Raw genomic sequence first — 11,147 nt, 5'->3', positions numbered from 1 at the left:
GGACGCACCCCACTAACTTGTAGGTTTAGCTGAACACTGTGAGCAGGACGCACCCCACTAACTTGTAGGTTTAGCAGAACACTGTGAGCAGGACGCACTGCACTAACTGTAAATAGTCTAGCTGCCTGACTGTGGTACTAATAGGATCAAAAGAACACAAGCAATTTTCTTCAGGTAGCTGTATTTACTGTAACAAGACAAGCCTGCCTGTCAGTAAGAAGATAACAGAAACGGATCTAGCTGAACACTGTGAGCAGGACGCACCCCACTAGCTTGTAGGTTTAGCTGAACACTGTGAGGTGGACGCACCCCACTAACTTGTAGGTTTAGCTGAACACTGTGAGCAGGACGCACCCCACTAACTTGTAGGTTTAGCAGAACACTGTGAGCAGGACGCACTGCACTAACTGTAAATAGTCTAGCTGCCTGACTGTGGTACTAATAGGATCAAAAGAACACCAGCAATTTTCTTCAGGTAGCTGTATTTACTGTAACAAGACAAGCCTGCCTGTCAGTAAGAAGATAACAGAAACGGATCTAGCTGAACACTGTGAGCAGGACGCACCCCACTAGCTTGTAGGTTTAGAAGAACACTGTGAGCAGGACGCTCTGCACTAAATGTAAATAGTCTAGCTGCCTGACTGTGGTACTAATAGGATCAAAAGAACACCAGTAATTTTCTTCAGGTAGCTGTATTTACTGTAACAAGACAAGCCTGCCTGTCAGTAAGAAGATAACAGAAAAGGATCTAGCTGAACACTGTGAGCAGGACGCACCCCACTAGCTTGTAGGTTTAGCTGAACACTGTGAGGTGGACGCACTGCACTAAATGTAAATAGTCTAGCTGCCTGACTGTGGTACTAATAGGATCAAAAGAACACCAGTAATTTTCTTCAGGTAGCTGTATTTACTGTAACAAGACAAGCCTGCCTGTCAGTAAGAAGATAACAGAAACGGATCTAGCTGAACACTGTGAGCAGGACGTACCCCACTAGCTTGTAGGTTTAGCAGAACACTGTGAGCAGGACGCTCTGCACTAACTGTAAATAGTCTAGCTGCCTGACTGTGGTACTAATAGGATCAAAAGAACACCAGCAATTTTCTTCAGGTAGCTGTATTTACTGTAACAAGACAAGCCTGCCTGTCAGTAAGAAGATAACAGAAACGGATCTAGCTGAACACTGTGAGCAGGACGCACCCCACTAGCTTGTAGGTTTAGCTGAACACTGTGAGCAGGACGCACCCCACTAACTTGTAGGTTTAGCAGAACACTGTGAGCAGGACGCACTGCACTAACTGTAAATAGTCTAGCTGCCTGACTGTGGTACTAATAGGATCAAAAGAACACAAGCAATTTTCTTCAGGTAGCTGTATTTACTGTAACAAGACAAGCCTGCCTGTCAGTAAGAAGATAACAGAAACGGATCTAGCTGAACACTGTGAGCAGGACGCACCCCACTAGCTTGTAGGTTTAGTTGAACACTGTGAGGTGGACGCACCCCACTAACTTGTAGGTTTAGCTGAACACTGTGAGCAGGACGCACCCCACTAACTTGTAGGTTTAGCAGAACACTGTGAGCAGGACGCACTGCACTAACTGTAAATAGTCTAGCTGCCTGACTGTGGTACTAATAGGATCAAAAGAACACCAGCAATTTTCTTCAGGCAGCTGTATTTACTGTAACAAGACAAGCCTGCCTGTCAGTAAGAAGATAACAGAAACGGATCTAGCTGAACACTGTGAGCAGGACGCACCCCACTAGCTTGTAGGTTTAGCAGAACACTGTGAGCAGGACGCTCTGCACTAAATGTAAATAGTCTAGCTGCCTGACTGTGGTACTAATAGGATCAAAAGAACACCAGTAATTTTCTTCAGGTAGCTGTATTTACTGTAACAAGACAAGCCTGCCTGTCAGTAAGAAGATAACAGAAAAGGATCTAGCTGAACACTGTGAGCAGGACGCACCCCACTAGCTTGTAGGTTTAGCTGAACACTGTGAGGTGGACGCACTGCACTAAATGTAAATAGTCTAGCTGCCTGACTGTGGTACTAATAGGATCAAAAGAACACCAGTAATTTTCTTCAGGTAGCTGTATTTACTGTAACAAGACAAGCCTGCCTGTCAGTAAGAAGATAACAGAAACGGATCTAGCTGAACACTGTGAGCAGGACGCACCCCACTAGCTTGTAGGTTTAGCTGAACACTGTGAGGTGGACGCACTGCACTAAATGTAAATAGTCTAGCTGCCTGACTGTGGTACTAATAGGATCAAAAGAACACCAGTAATTTTCTTCAAAATACTGTAACAAGACAAGCCTGCCTGTCAGTAAGAAGATAACAGGAATGGATCTAGCTGAACACTGTGAGCAGGACGCACTGCACTAAATGTAAATAGTCTAGAAGATAACAGGAACGGATCTAGCTAAACTGAATACAGTGTATATATATATATATATATATATATATATGCAACACCTGGGATGCATATATATAGACAATACACTTTAAGTGCAGCTAACTGACTGACTGTCCTGCCTAATCTAGCTAACTCAAATCAAATGTCACTGTCTGTCTCTCTCTCTCTCTCAATGAACGCCGGAACACACACTACACAGGGCCGCCGTGCAGGCGGCCTTATATAGTGTGGGGCGTGTACTAAATCCCCTGAGCCATAATTGGCCAAAGCCTCCTTGGCTTTGGCCAATTACGGCTCTCTGTTAACGCGGCGCTGTGATTGGCCAAGCATGCGGGTCATAGTGCATGCTTGGCCAATCATCAGCCAGCAATGCACTGCGATGCCGCAGTGAATTATGGGCCGTGACGCGCCACACGAATTTGGCGCGAACGGCCCATAAAGTTCGGAATTCGGCGAACGACTGAACAGCCAATGTTCGAGTCGAACATGGGTTCGACTCGAACACGAAGCTCATCCCTAGTTGCCAACTAGTAATCATCCTTCTCCTTTATGCCACGTATTCTTGGGTCCTTTTGCAGGCTTTGAAGCAATCGCTTACAGATTGACGCATGTCTTCCTCCTCTTCGAAGCCTATTAAAGTGCCAGAATCCTCCTCCTCATCCTCCTCCCCTTTCTCCTCCTGTGTGTTCTGTGACATAGGAATGATGGTGTCTGGGCCTTGAGAGGAAAGGAAGTCCTCCTCTTCCTCCTGCTGCTCTGCCTCCAGTGCCCTGTCCATAATGTCAGGCAGAATCTGCTTCAGCAGGAACATAGCAGGGATTGTGTCACTGATGCATGCACTGTCAAGGCTCACCATCCTTGTGGCCTCCTCAAATGGTGACAATACAGTGAATGCATCCTTAATGATCAACCATTGGCGTGGGGAAAAAAGCAGAGGTGGCCTGAGTCTGTCGTCGTGCCGTATTTGCACAGGTACTCGTTGATGGCCCTCTGCTGCAGGTATAGCCACTGCAGCATTGACAAAATCGAGTTCCACCTGGTAGGCATGTCACAAATTTCAGCCAACCAAGCACTGGCTGTGTATAACCGCCTGAAATGGCTACAGACTCTTCTGGCCAGCTTTAGCACATCTTGCAACCCTGGGTACATATTTAGGAAATGCTGCACCACCAAATTGAGGACATGTGCCAGGCATGGCACATGTGTCAACTTTCCCTGTCTAAGGGCGGACAGGAGGTTTGAGCCATTATCGCACACCACCATTCCTGGCTCCAGCTGGCGTGGTGTGAACCACCTCTGGGCCTGTCCCTGCAGAGCTGCAAGAATCTCTGCTCTGGTGTGGTTCCTGTTCCCCAAACACACCAGCTGAAGCACTGCATGGCACCTTTTAGCTTGACTCTGGGAATAGCCCTGTGAATGCTTAGGGGGTACCTGATGTTCATAGGACAATTCTGCAGAGGAGGGCATGGAGGTGGCAGAGGAGGAGGAGGGGGTAGAGCTCACAGGTCTAGCATTATCACCACCAGCTGTATGTAGACAAGGGGGCACAACAAGCATTAGCAATGAGCCCTGTCCTGCATCCTTTCGAGTTGCAAGCAGCGTTACCAAGTGTGCTGTGAACAAAATATACCATCGCTGCCCATGCTTGCTGGACCACGTTTCAGCAGTAAGGTGGATTTTACGGCTAACTGCCTTGCCCAACGATGCCAGCAAATTCCATTCCCCTGTCAGTGGAGGCTGCTGACAGTTTATGACTCGGTATAGCAGGGACAGACTGAAGTGGGTAAGGAGGAGGGACAGATTTGTGCCCCTTTTGTGTGGCTTTTAGATGCTCTTGCTAACAGGCTGATTGGTTGGACGTTAAATGCCTTGTTAAGCATGTGGTACCCAAATGGTTGATGTTTTGCCATGTTTGATGTGCCTGAGACACAGTTAGCAGATAGCAACAGTGCGATCTGCTGCAGATGTGCTGAAAAAGTCCCAGACAGCTGAGCTTTGGGGAGTGGGCCGGGAGATAACATCTGCAGAATGTGTTGGAATAGGGTGGCTGCTCTCCACTCTTGTCTTGATGTCAGCCTCCTTAGGGTTGTGCCGCCTTACCTTCAGTTTCCTCCTCTGCTCTATCTGGCACCCAAGTCACACCAGTGACCTCATCATCAACATCATCATCTCCATCTCCTCCAATCTTTATCATTACCACTGGAGACAACTTGGCAATACGCTGCGGCATGGGGAACATGAATGCCAATTTGTCTACCAGTGTTTCTCCCTCTCACTAGGTTCATGTTCCTGTCATCCTAAACCTCAGAACCAACATCTGAATCCAGTAATGGCTGGGCATCATCAAGGTTCAAGTGGCTGATGATGTGGTCAAATAACTCAGCTGACTCCTCAATGGCTGATGTTGGGGCTTTGGCAGGAATAGATGTGGACAAGGAGGCAGGTTTATCCACTCTGGCAACTGCAGGGGACTGCACACTTGTCTCTGCTTGCGTGACAGAGGATGAGGAGGATGGGGAAGGTTTAGTGAGCTAGTCCAAATCCTCTGCATGCTATGGCTGGATAGCACGGGCAAACTCACTAAACAGAGGAAATGATGCCGTGCCTGAGGACTAACCACCACGTCCACCTTTGCCTGTGGACACATTTGTTGCTGGCCCCCTTACAGTGCCGAGGAAAGTCATATCATGAATGCTGCTGCCAGACTTATACACCTTACCAACCGCTCAGTGTCTGCCAACCCTCTCCTCCAATCCCTACACTGGCTCCCAATCACCCAGTGAATTAAATTCAAAATACTAACCACAACATACAAAGCCATTCACAACTCTGCCCCGAGCTACATCACCAATCTTGTCTCCAAATATCATCCAAATCGTCCTCTCCGCTCTTCTCAAGACCTCCTGCTCTCAAGCTCTCTAGTCTCCTCCTCCCATGCCCGTCTCCAGGATTTCTCCAGAGCCTCTCCCATCCTCTGGAATTCGCTACCTCAACCTATCCGGGTATCCCCTACTCTTGCTACCTTCAGGCGATCCCTGAAAACTCATCTCTTCAGGAAAGCCTATCATGTCTCTAACTAATCTCCTACCACTTCCATCAGCTCATTCCCCACAGTTACAACCTTTTGTACCACCTGCCCCACCCTAATAGATTGTAAGCTCTTCTGAGTAGGGCCCTCTTAATCCTCTTGTATTTTATTGAATTATAACTGTATTGTCTCCCTTTTATATTGTAAAGCGCTGCGTAAACTGTTGGCGCTATATAAATCCTGTATAATAATAATAATAGACGGTGTTCAACTGTCACTACACTGACGCTATCTGAACTGTCCCTACTCTAGCTATACACTAATGTAAAGATTACTGACACGGTCTCACTATACTACACTGAAACTATATGAGCTTTCCCTCCTCTACACTAATGTATGTATGAATGACACGGTCTCACTACATTACAATGAAACTATCTGAGCTGTCCCTAATCTACCTGCACACTATGCAAAGCTGAATGATGGTCCTCCTCACTACACTCACACTATAGCTAGACTGAAACTAAACTAATATGGGATTGTAGGCAGGAATGCCTGGACATAAATGAAAACTCCAACAACTTTTCAGTAACATTTCATTTTATTTAATATTAAATGAGTATTTTATATATATATATATATATATATATATATATATATATATATATATATATATATATATATATTTTTTTTTTTTTTTTTTTGGATAAAACTTGGCTGCGGCATATATTATTGGTTTATAACCATATCATAAATATTAAATTACCACAGATATTTATTTGATCATTTAAATAACTCAATACACCAAAACATAAGCAAATACAGCTCAGCCACTAAGACTCAAGCTGAATAATCTGTCTTCAATATTACTTCACAAAACTGTCCCCTCTTACTTAAAAGCAAAAGGGACCCTACCACATAATATAGCCGCGACAAGGGGAAGGGAGGGAAGGAAGTTCCGCTGTTGATCCTCTTCAAACGACTGGTCCCGGACCCCACGGACCAGCTCTTTATATAGGGATCCCTTGGAATTCTAGAATGTTCCAGGGGGTCACATGGCCTTAAATGACCTATCCTGGAACCCCAAGCATCCCAATAAGTCACCCGATCCAGCTGACCTATCCCAATGCCAAAATCTCCAGAATTCTAGAAAATTCCAAGTCAGCTGATCTTGGAGAACCTATCACAGGCTTTCCCGCGATTTTCCACAGCGGGGAGCCTGGAAACTGCTCCTACCACAATCCCATAAGGAAAAGGGGGGGAGTGTGAGGAGATACGCATGTTAGATAAATGCAATGATTCGCAACATCTGGACAAGATACTATTAAATTGGAATTTTGTGAGAGGGGAAAAATCTTCATGGATAAAAAGAACCCCTTCCCTATGAGAACGAATAGCCAAATAGGCCGACATCCTCATTACAGGGCAAATAGGAGAACCTGGACAAGCCGACAAACGTAACCAAGTACCTTTCCCGGTTTGATCAGTTTTACTAGATCGAATAAAGATCTTCAATATAGTATCCGTCAGAATCACATGTTGCACTTGTAAACCAGAATGGCTTTTTTTGCTCACAGACACAATTCCAGAAATCCGTAATGCCGCAAAAAAGGCCAACGTGAAAACGGCATTGAAAAGAATAGCTTCAAAAGAGGAAAAACACAATGAGCTAGTAACGGAGCAAAAAGACGTGAGAATGTCAGGAGTGATAGGTTTCCTATCATCTATTCTAAAATGCGATTTCTTGTAACCCTTAAGTGCTTGCTGTATCGAAAAATAAGAAAAACAAGAAGGTAAATGATTTAATTTTTGAAAAAATGAAATGCCCGCTAACATTTTATAAATATGAGACCACGAATAATCCCTCAACATTAAAGATTATAAAAACAATAAACCCATATGTTCAGAATAATCAAATACAGGCATTAGTTTTGTATTTAAAAATTGCAACCAGAGCAACCAAGAAGACCGGCAACTGGACCATGAGGCTGCAGCCAGCGATTTTACAATGTTATCCAAAACTAGATGATTTCCCACAAAAGAGTTGGGCAAGGCATTCCAAAACAATCTGCTGTTGGAAGGGAGAAAAAACGCTCCATCTGTAAACGAGAAAGGGCATCCGCCATCTCATTAGCCTTACCTGGTATATATTTAGCCTTAACCCATATATTCAAACAGAGGCATTTATAGACCAAGTAACGCAGAAAAGCAGTGGAGACTTGGAAGATAAACAGTTAACAACAAACAAAACACTACTGTTGTAAGTACAAAACAGGATTCTTTTGTTTGCAAAATGCTCACCCCACAATTCCAGAGCGACAATAAAAGGGAATAATTCAAGGAGCACTATATTTTTGCAAAAACCTCTATTAAACCAACTCAGCGGCCAAGAATCTGCGCGCCAATGATTACCCCAGATTGCCACAAAGCCAACAGAGCCTGCAGCATCGGTAAACAAACAAAAATCCCTATCCAGGATGAATTCATCCTGCCAAAAAGCTCTTCCGTTAAAATGGATTAAAAACTTCTGCCAAACGTGCATATCCTCTTTCAAATCAGAAGTCAACAGAATATGAGAACAAGGGTTCTTGTGCCCCGAAATGGCCAGATACATTCGTCTAGAGAAAATTCTACCCATTGGTAAAATACGCGTCGCAAAGGCTAATAAACCTAATAGGGATTGCAATTCCTTCAATAAAACCTTCTTCTTCCGAATACAGGATTCAAGAAGAAATGTCAACTTCACAACTTTTTCACTAGGCAATCTAAACTCTCTTTTGACAGTATCAATTGTGATTCCCAAGAAATCAATGCAAGTAGTAGGCAATACAGTCTTCTCACAAGCCAGCGGAATACCAAAGTCTTTGCAAGTATCAACACAAATTGATAACAGTGAAAAACATTGGGAAGAATCAGAAGGTCCCATAAATAAATAGTCATCAAGATAATGTAGCAAAAATTGAGACCCAGATCTTTGTGAAACTACCCACTCCAAAAATGTAGAAAATTCTTCAAAATAAAAACAAGAAAGTGCACATCCCATAGGCAGACAGCAATCAAAATAAAACTTCCCTTGAAATTGAAAACCCAAAGAATTAAAACAGCTAGGGTGAATCGGAAGAAGTCTGAACGCAGATTTTATATCTGCCTTAGCCAATAAAACAGAGCCACCCAATAATTTAATTTTTTGAACTGCTTGTTCAAAAGAAGCATACGATACTGATGATAAATCATCAGTGATTTGATCATTCAAAGATGACCCTTCAGGAAAAGACAAATGATGAATCAAACGATATGTATTAGGTTCTTTTTTCGGTACTAAACCCAATGGCGATAAACGAAAATCAAGAAAAGGCGGAAAATCAAAAGGGCCAGAAATCCTACCCAACGATAGCTCCTCCTCCAATTTTTTACTCACTTCCAAAGGTAAAACCGAAACAGACTTTAAATTATTAACCATAGTACAACCCGAACCTAAAAATCGAGGAATTAAAAAACCTTCCTGAAAACCTTTAATGAGAAGATCCGCTGTCTGCCGGTTTGGATAACGCTGAAGCCACGGGAGCATGTTTGTTAAAATCACTGGCGTTATTGCTTTTGAGAAAAAATTCCCTGTGAGGTTGCTGCTGGTTTGTGGATGATAATTTGCGAAAACATTTAGAGACTGGATGAGATCCCCCACAGATGGCGCACTCATGCTTGTATTTGCATGTAGAGGGCCATCTGCATTGACTATCATTATAAGAAAAACATTTACCGTATATACTCGAGTATAAGTTGAGTTTTTCAGCACATTTTTTTGTGCTGAAAGTGCCCCCTCGACTTATACTCGAGTCAAGCACTTTTCTGCAGCAAAAAATTTCATTTTCTGAACCGACTTTGGGGCCCCATATCTCAGGGCCACTTTATGCTAGGAACCCCAAATTTGGTGTGCAAACCCAGGGGAACTGGTACCATAACATATCCAAAGCTGAAGTTCCTAGCACCAAGTGGCCCTGAGATACGGGGCCCCAAAGCAGGGACCCCAAATTTTGGCTGCAGCTAGGGGGCATCTAGGAACCCTTAACTACCGAGTTTGAAGTTCAGGGGACCTATGGCTGCAAATGGGCACAGTGGGGCGTGCAAATGGGCACAATGATGCTGCAAATGGGCATTGTTGACCCTCTTTTCCACTTACAGTAGCTGTGCATTTCTCACTCTCGTCTTATACTCGGGTCAATACGTTTTTCCCATTTTTTTGTGGTAAATTAGGGCCTCGACTTATACTTGGAACGACTTATACTCGAGTATATACGGTACCTTTTTTGTACAGTACCTCTGATGCAAGTGCAACATTACCTGTAGAAGACCTTGGAAAATTCGGTTTCTGCGGAAGGAAAAGGTTAAGCCACAAACCTACATCTTTAGAACCCCATTGCAAACCAGGGTACACAGACAGTTTATGACGAAAGGCTTCATCGTATGAAAACCAAGAGCAACCTGGAAAAGACCTGTACGCCTCTTGTATAACCCTTTCATGACTAAGCCTATTTTTGAAATTTGGTGTTTACAAGTTAAAATCCATATTTTTTGCTAGAAAATTACATAGAACCCCCAAACATTATATACCGTATTTATCGGCGTATAACACGCACTTTTTTCCCCTTAAAATCAGGGGAAAATCGTGGGTGCGTGTTATATGCCGATACCCGCTAATTGTGATCGCTGCCGACATTCACATAGCGAGTAGTTTTAAATATGGCGCCGCGGAGTTCGGAGGGACTCGGCGGAGCTGAACGAGCGCCGCCGAAATCACAGAGCCGAGATACACATAGTCGAGTATTTGGCTCTTTCCGGCGCCGCTCACAGTCACGCCCAGTCCCGCCATTGGACCTGTGTTATGTCCATCATAGGGCGGGACTGGGCAGGACTGTGAGCGGTGCCAGAAAGAGACGAATACACTCGACTATGTGTATCTCGGCGGCGTTCGTTCAGTTCCGCCGGCGCCGAGTCCCTCCGAACTCCGAGGCGCCATATTTAAAACACAAACTACTGTCGGCGGCGATCTGTACTGTGTATGTTGGCAGCGATCAAGCATGGACACTGGGGGCAAGGCTGCACTGACCACTGGGGCAAAGCTGCACTGACAAGACTGCACTGGGGCAAAGCTGCACTGACAAGACTGCACTGGGGCAAAGCTGCACTGACAAGGCTGCACTGGGGCAAAGCTGCACTGGGGCAAAGCTGCACTGACAAGTCTGCACTGACACTGAAAAGGCTGCAATGACACTAACAAGGCTGCAGATGAACACTGATGAGGCTGCATTGATGGGCATTTAAATGTAAGTTTTTTTTCCTTAAACTTCCCTCCTAAAAGTTTTTTTTCTTAAAATTCTCTCCTAAACTTGGGGTGCGTGTTATACGCCGATAAATACGGTATATTTTTTTAGCAGAGAATCTAGAGAATAAAATGGAGATTGTTGCAATATGTTATATCACACGGTATTTGTGCAGCGGTGTTTTAAACGCAAATTTTTGGAAAAGGGACACTTCCACGAATTTAAAAAGATCCAAACAGTAAAGTTACCCCAATTTTTTTATATAATGTGAAAGATGATGTTACGCCGAGTAAATAGATACCAAACATGTCATGCTTTATAATTGCACGCACTCGTGGAATGGCGACAAACTATGGTAGCTATGAATTTCCATAGGCGACACT

This window comes from Aquarana catesbeiana, linkage group LG08 (genome assembly GCF_042186555.1).
Source record: "Aquarana catesbeiana isolate 2022-GZ linkage group LG08, ASM4218655v1, whole genome shotgun sequence".
NCBI classification, from domain to species: domain Eukaryota; kingdom Metazoa; phylum Chordata; class Amphibia; order Anura; family Ranidae; genus Aquarana; species Aquarana catesbeiana.
This window is presented reverse-complemented; position numbering follows the sequence as displayed.